The sequence below is a fragment of the Phragmites australis genome, chromosome 24, assembly GCF_958298935.1.
Source record: "Phragmites australis chromosome 24, lpPhrAust1.1, whole genome shotgun sequence".
Lineage (NCBI taxonomy): Eukaryota > Viridiplantae > Streptophyta > Magnoliopsida > Poales > Poaceae > Phragmites > Phragmites australis.
In genome coordinates, this window is record NC_084944.1 from 4,333,055 (window position 1) to 4,339,054 (window position 6,000).

Sequence of the window (6,000 nt, forward strand, 5' to 3'; positions counted from 1 at the left end):
TTTTGAATTTATAAAAGAGGAGAGAATAAGTGAATTTTTGAAGTAATTTGACCAACTAACAGACTGGTCCTAGACTCGGGTGGTAGTCGGAAAATTCTCGTGGGGATTGGGTAACCATCCCGCTTTTGATTGGGGGAAATTTCCTCCGTCCCCATCCGAGGGGAGAAAATTATCTCATTCTCGTCCCGTGAGGGGAATGTATACCTGACGGGTTCCCCGTCCCCGCCAGAGGCAACACGGTGAAGGGCGGCCGACGGGCTTGCTGCTCCACGGTGAAGAGTGGGGTTGGGTTTTAGTTGAGTCATTTCTCGCATATATGGGCCATGGAGAGTTTAGGAATTTCAGGAATCGGCTCTGCGAGGAAACGAGGATGGGGGGATAAGTAACTGTCCTCGTCATACTTGATGGGGATGACTTTTCTACCATTAAATCCTCCGTGGGGAAAAATTAGTCTCATCCCCGTCCCCTAATAGTAAAATTCCCTGTCGGGGAACAGGTTTTACCGTCAAATTTGTTAGGATAGATTCATCTCGGATCTAAGGATATATTCTCTTACGAGGAACATCTCATTCCATATTGATCCTAAGCTAAACACAAAAAACAAAGGTGGCCCTCCTTTTATCCCACCTTATTCTCTGAACCAAACACCCCTAAACTCGTCACTCTATCCAATATCTAAAGAGAATATTTCTCAAAGTTAGATAATCTTATCCATCCACCATTCAAACAAACATAAAAATAGTGGATGACTATCTCACATCCGTCCTTATTCTTTCAACCAAACACATACTACATGTACAGAGATCGAGCAGTAGCTCGATTGGCAAGGTTGCTAGGCGTGCGACTGAGCCCGTCTTTGCGTTCACCCACGAATTAGACCTCAGGTAAGTTGTGGATACACACGAGTGTGCATTCAGTGTTATTGCGTGCTTCTCGTGCACAGAAAGTCTAGAGCTCTCCGGTCTCTCTTTAGCGCGTGTAAGGGACGCGCACGTGCACGTGTGATGCGAGGGAGGTGTGCATGGTTATGCGCATCCTGATCTTACCTCTTAAAATAATACTACATGTACAGAAATGCTGTCGCAGAGGAGAAATGCTGCCACTGCTATAATTACCCTGTTTTACAGTAACGTAGTTACTGCATCTACGTGTACAGAACTAATATATTTTTGTTTGGAAAACATCACGTACAGAAATAGTATAATTGAAGACGTGTACTGGGAACATTGATGGCTAGTTGTCTAGCTGGATAAGAAATTCTTCAGGAACTTGCAGGAACGGATAATCCTAATGCCACCAAGTCTCATGTTGCTAGCATTAAAAAAACATGTTGCTAAAGAAAAGGAAAAATAATCTGAAGCTGCTCGAAGAAACTCGAAACACATTTGCTATTTTTGGCCGCCCAAAACCTCTTATTAATACAACTGTAATTACCAAACTGCAAAAACCGTCACTGTGCAGTAGCATATACTGTACACTTGTACACACTCCTGTTTCGGCACTCTGACACGTATGGGCGCACCACACATCGATCGAGGAACATGTCCTAGGAATCGAGCGCGGAAAACTGTCACCGGCGACGCATCGGCCGGCCGTGACCGATCACGCCAAGCCGATGAGCTTCTCGCTGAGCTACCAGAGCTTCTTGCCTTGTCGGCGTCGCTGGCCTCCTCGGAGAGTTGGTTCTCGAAGGACGCTGAGTTCTTGTTCCAGCTCCAGTACACGCCGGACTTGGTCAGGCTGGGTTCGCTCACCACCTGCGCCAGCCGCTTTCCGGCCTCCTCTTCGGAGACGTACCCCTTGGTGATGTACTTTTGGAAAGGCGGGAAGAGCAGCCGGAATAGCGGGATGTGATCCCGGAACAGCCCCGTGGTGGCGATGCACCCGGGGTAGAGCGACGCGAAGGTGACGCCCGTCTCCTCGTGGTACCGGCGGTGGAACTCCTGCATCGTCAGCGTGTTGCACACCTTGCTGTCCTTGTACGCCTTGGCGCCGTCGATCATCGCCGAGCTGCCGATGCCGTTCAGGACGCCGGCGAGGCCGCGTAGGTCGCCCAGGTTCGCCTTCGGCAGCACGTTCCCCGTGTTGGTGTCCCCTGCTCGATCATTTACAATGCAATGCGTGATCAGTGTCATCGTTCGGTTCGGGATCCAAGAAACGTCGCCGTCGTCATGGCGCTTACCGGTGATGGAGCCGACGATGATGAGGCGCATGGCGGGGTAGTCGGAGGAGGTGAGGTCCTCGAGGAGCTCGCGGGCGAGGAGGAAGTGGCCGAGGTGGTTGACGCCGACGCTCATCTCGAAGGCATCGGCGGTGTAGGACGGCTCCTTGGCGGTGGGCTGGTACACGGCGGCGTTGCAGACCACCACGTCGATGGGCATCTCCAGCTGCCGGACGTTCTTGACGAACTGGACGCTGTCCAGGGAGGCCAGGTCCAGGTGCACGATGGTGAAGCTGTCCTTGTCCATGCCGGCCGCCTTGGCCGCGCGCGACGCCTTGAGGAAGTCGCGGCACGCCATGATGACGTGCCACTTGCCGGTCTCCGCTAGGGCCTTCGCCGTGGCCAGGCCCAGCCCCGACGACGCGCCCGTGATGACCGCAGTGCCCTTGCGCAGCGTCTTCTTGCCCGACGGCGAGGCGGGGGTCACGGATGGGGACGACACCGCCGCCGTCTGCGCGCGGATGGCCACCGACGTGCTCACTCTCTGCAGGTTTTGGACGCGGATTTCAGTTCAAGTGACATCATACAGTGAGACAGTGACTGACAATGGACAATGACTAGCAAAATCTGTAGTCTGAAGCAAAATTGGCCAGACTGGCATCGTTTACAAGCCTAGCGATAATAATCACACTTCTCTTGTGAATTCCAATTTTGAGTTGGAGTGATAAAGTAACAACGCTAGAATGCGCAATTGGCCTGCAAGCCTAGAGATAAACTGATAATCACACAACTCTTCTGAGTTCTGAATTTCAATTTTGAGCTGGAAGTGGAAAAGTGACGATGCTAACGCTACAACTTCAATTGACTACAGAGCAGCCATAGCTCATAGCAAGATAATCATCTAACAAAGTAGCAATCTCACGAGTTATATATCAGGGGGAAATGCCATTTTGACGATTCAGTCAGTTTTCCTTTGCTACTACGCTCAATAAGCTGTTGGACTTGGAGACAGACATGGAATACTGGCCGTGGCCAGTTTTCAGTTCCAGGTTTCATCAGCCAAAGAAGTTTACCGGTTCTACTTAGCTATCACGGGCAATCTACTGCAACAAGCCTACACCAATCTGAACGATGAAATTTGGCAGCTGAAAGTTTACTAAGGTTTTGCTTGGCAAAGCTTTAGCTCTAAAAAAAATTCGTGAAGTTAGGTATTCCAAACTCAAAAAAATCGTGAAGTTAGAGATGTAGGTAAATTAAGGATATTTAAATGAGCCATCTCATTTCTATTTTAAACTGAAAATTAATATTTAAACCATTTTATTTTAACATAAAATTTCAAAAATCTAATATGAAGCTGAAATATGGAGCTCCGACGAACAGGGTCTAACAATAGTCAACAAAGGATAGCAAATAGTAGAGCACATTTAGCACACAACAGCAGAAGATTAACGGAAGGTAAAACATGCAGCAGAATTCGTCACAAATTTGTTGTACCTTGGTGTGCAGGCCGAGAGCACTTGTCTCCAGCTTGAGACCGTCCACAAGCCGAACACCCAAGAAGGCCGAGTCCTTCACCGCCACCTGCACCAGCACATCACACCAGCATTGCAGTCACAATCACTTTCGAGGCGTCCACCAATCACCCTCGACAACCACAATTGAACACCCCTGATCACCTCCTTGCGCGCGGAGAGCGCCGATGGGAGGAACGATGTCGTCACCGCCTGCAGCACCATTCCGAACCAGCAACGCGAGGAGTAGGCAAAGGGTTTGGGCTGGTTCTTGGGGAGGCTGGGAAAGCGAAGGGCGTGGGGCGGGCGGTTTTATTCCGGGTGTGGGGTGGGCGGTTTTCAACTGTAAAATGCTACCACTAACTGTCAGTAACTCAGTAATGCTTACGTAAGATGGATTGCTAAAGAGATTTATGTATTGTGTTTTGGTTGGAGGATAATATTAGAATGTTTTGTTAGACGAGATGATTCAATTTCTTTTTACAGTATAGATAGGACGATCCAATTTCTTGTTTGTTTGAACGGGTAGAATTTGAATGAGGTTAGCTAAAATTTTATGGAACCCGTTTGTCGTATATTTAGTTTTTTTTATCAAAAATATAATCACGTGAGATATTGTTTTGTTGATTTAATTGTAACGAATATAATAGTACAATTGAATCAAAAATTAGATAAAATAATTTAAGAGATAATATCATTTAAAGTATGCTATAAAAAAATGTATTTACTCTAATCAAACAGAATAGGCCACATCAGTAGGGATAAAGCTTATTTAGAATATAAATGGCTACATCCAGCAGTTTTAACAGATGAACTCATCTAACATCTTAAAAAAAAATATTCTCCCTATAAAACTATCCCATCCAACTTACATTTCAATAAATAACTCAAAAAACTAAATAGATATCCTTTTCCCTCTTCTTCCTCGTCTCCCTCTTTCTCTCCTTCCTGTCTCTCCTACCTGTCTCTCATTTATCTTCATGGAGCACCAGAGCGCGCCCCGAAGGTCCGCCCATGAGTAATACCAATTACAGTCTACAGGTTACGAGAATATGATAAAGTATGGAGCAAACCAGACTAAATTGGGAAGTTAACAGTTGAAAAAAGTTGGACGTTAATACGGGTATGTTCCTCCTATTTGAAATCTAAAGAAATGTACTTGTCTGGAAGTGGTGTGCGGTATCAGGGTTCAGCCACTCTGCCACTGCCAGTCGTGTTGGTTTGGCACTGCAAGTCTGCAACAGCACTGACGATACTTCCCATCGACCATGGAAGTGTTGGATAGCTTCAGCGTGCCGCGCGCGTGTGGCAGGGGCACGCAGGTCGCGTCATTCACTCGTACTTCCCTTCCCATCGACCATGTAGTCGGCAACTCTGTTCCAGAGTACGTACACAAGATCATTTTGGGGTAAACTTTCTCCGTCAGTAGAAGGCCACCATTGACAATCGGAGCCTAGCTAGTTTGCTCTCAGCAAGATTATCTCCAACTATATCCTCTTTATTTTATTCTCTTTCTGATTTTTTTCTTCATTCTCATTGCATTTATTTTCTCTTATCTCTAACAGCTTAGTTTCGAGAGGAATCGTGAAGGGAAAATAGAGATAATACCATCATGAAAGAATGATCTTGTAAATCCCTTCGTGACGGGAATCGTAAAGTAAAACCATTGAAACGCTAAAAAAAAACGAAAATTACTTCACGATAGAAATCCGGACTGTAAAGTGAAACCCTTATCCATGGTCCAACGGCAGGACAATTCTCTGTTAGATGCAGGGGATGAAAACTTTCAGGGTTCAGTTACCTGACGATGCGATCGCTCCGTTGCAGACATGTCGTTCAGTGAAGAAAAGTGGGGACTGATGGCAACCACACCCGATGTTTCCTCCCAGAAATTGTTGAACACATATGTTCTTTCACCGCGCTTTTGCTAGAGCAATCTGACAATTCGGCTCCTTGTCTGAATCCCCCGGAGTGATGCACCAGAGGTTGCAATCAGCTTGGTTCTGAGACTATGCACGCACAGTCCTTCAAATTACTTGTATACTACTCGTCAATATGTTCCAAGATGTGGATCATCCAGGGTACATTAGTATGGCGTACTCCTCCTGTTTAAATCCGGGTTTAAAACAAAACAAACTTCTACCTGTTCCTTTTTCATTCACAGTTACCTATCAACTCACCAGTTTACTTAGACCCTGGCTTTCGCTTGTCTTTGGGAGATGTCAGACAACCACATCCTATCCTTAGCAAGAACATCAGAGCAAACAGAACAATTGAACAACATCCGTATCCTGCTTGTGAACAATTGAACTACTCATCAATGAAGCA

General features: G+C 46.6%; 1 pseudogene; it reads right to left on the minus strand.

The window, feature by feature from the left end:
• Nucleotides 1-1,292: 1,292 nt before the first annotated feature.
• LOC133907609 (protochlorophyllide reductase B, chloroplastic-like) lies at nucleotides 1,293-2,701 on the minus strand (annotated as a pseudogene).
• Nucleotides 2,702-6,000: the final 3,299 nt, after the last annotated feature.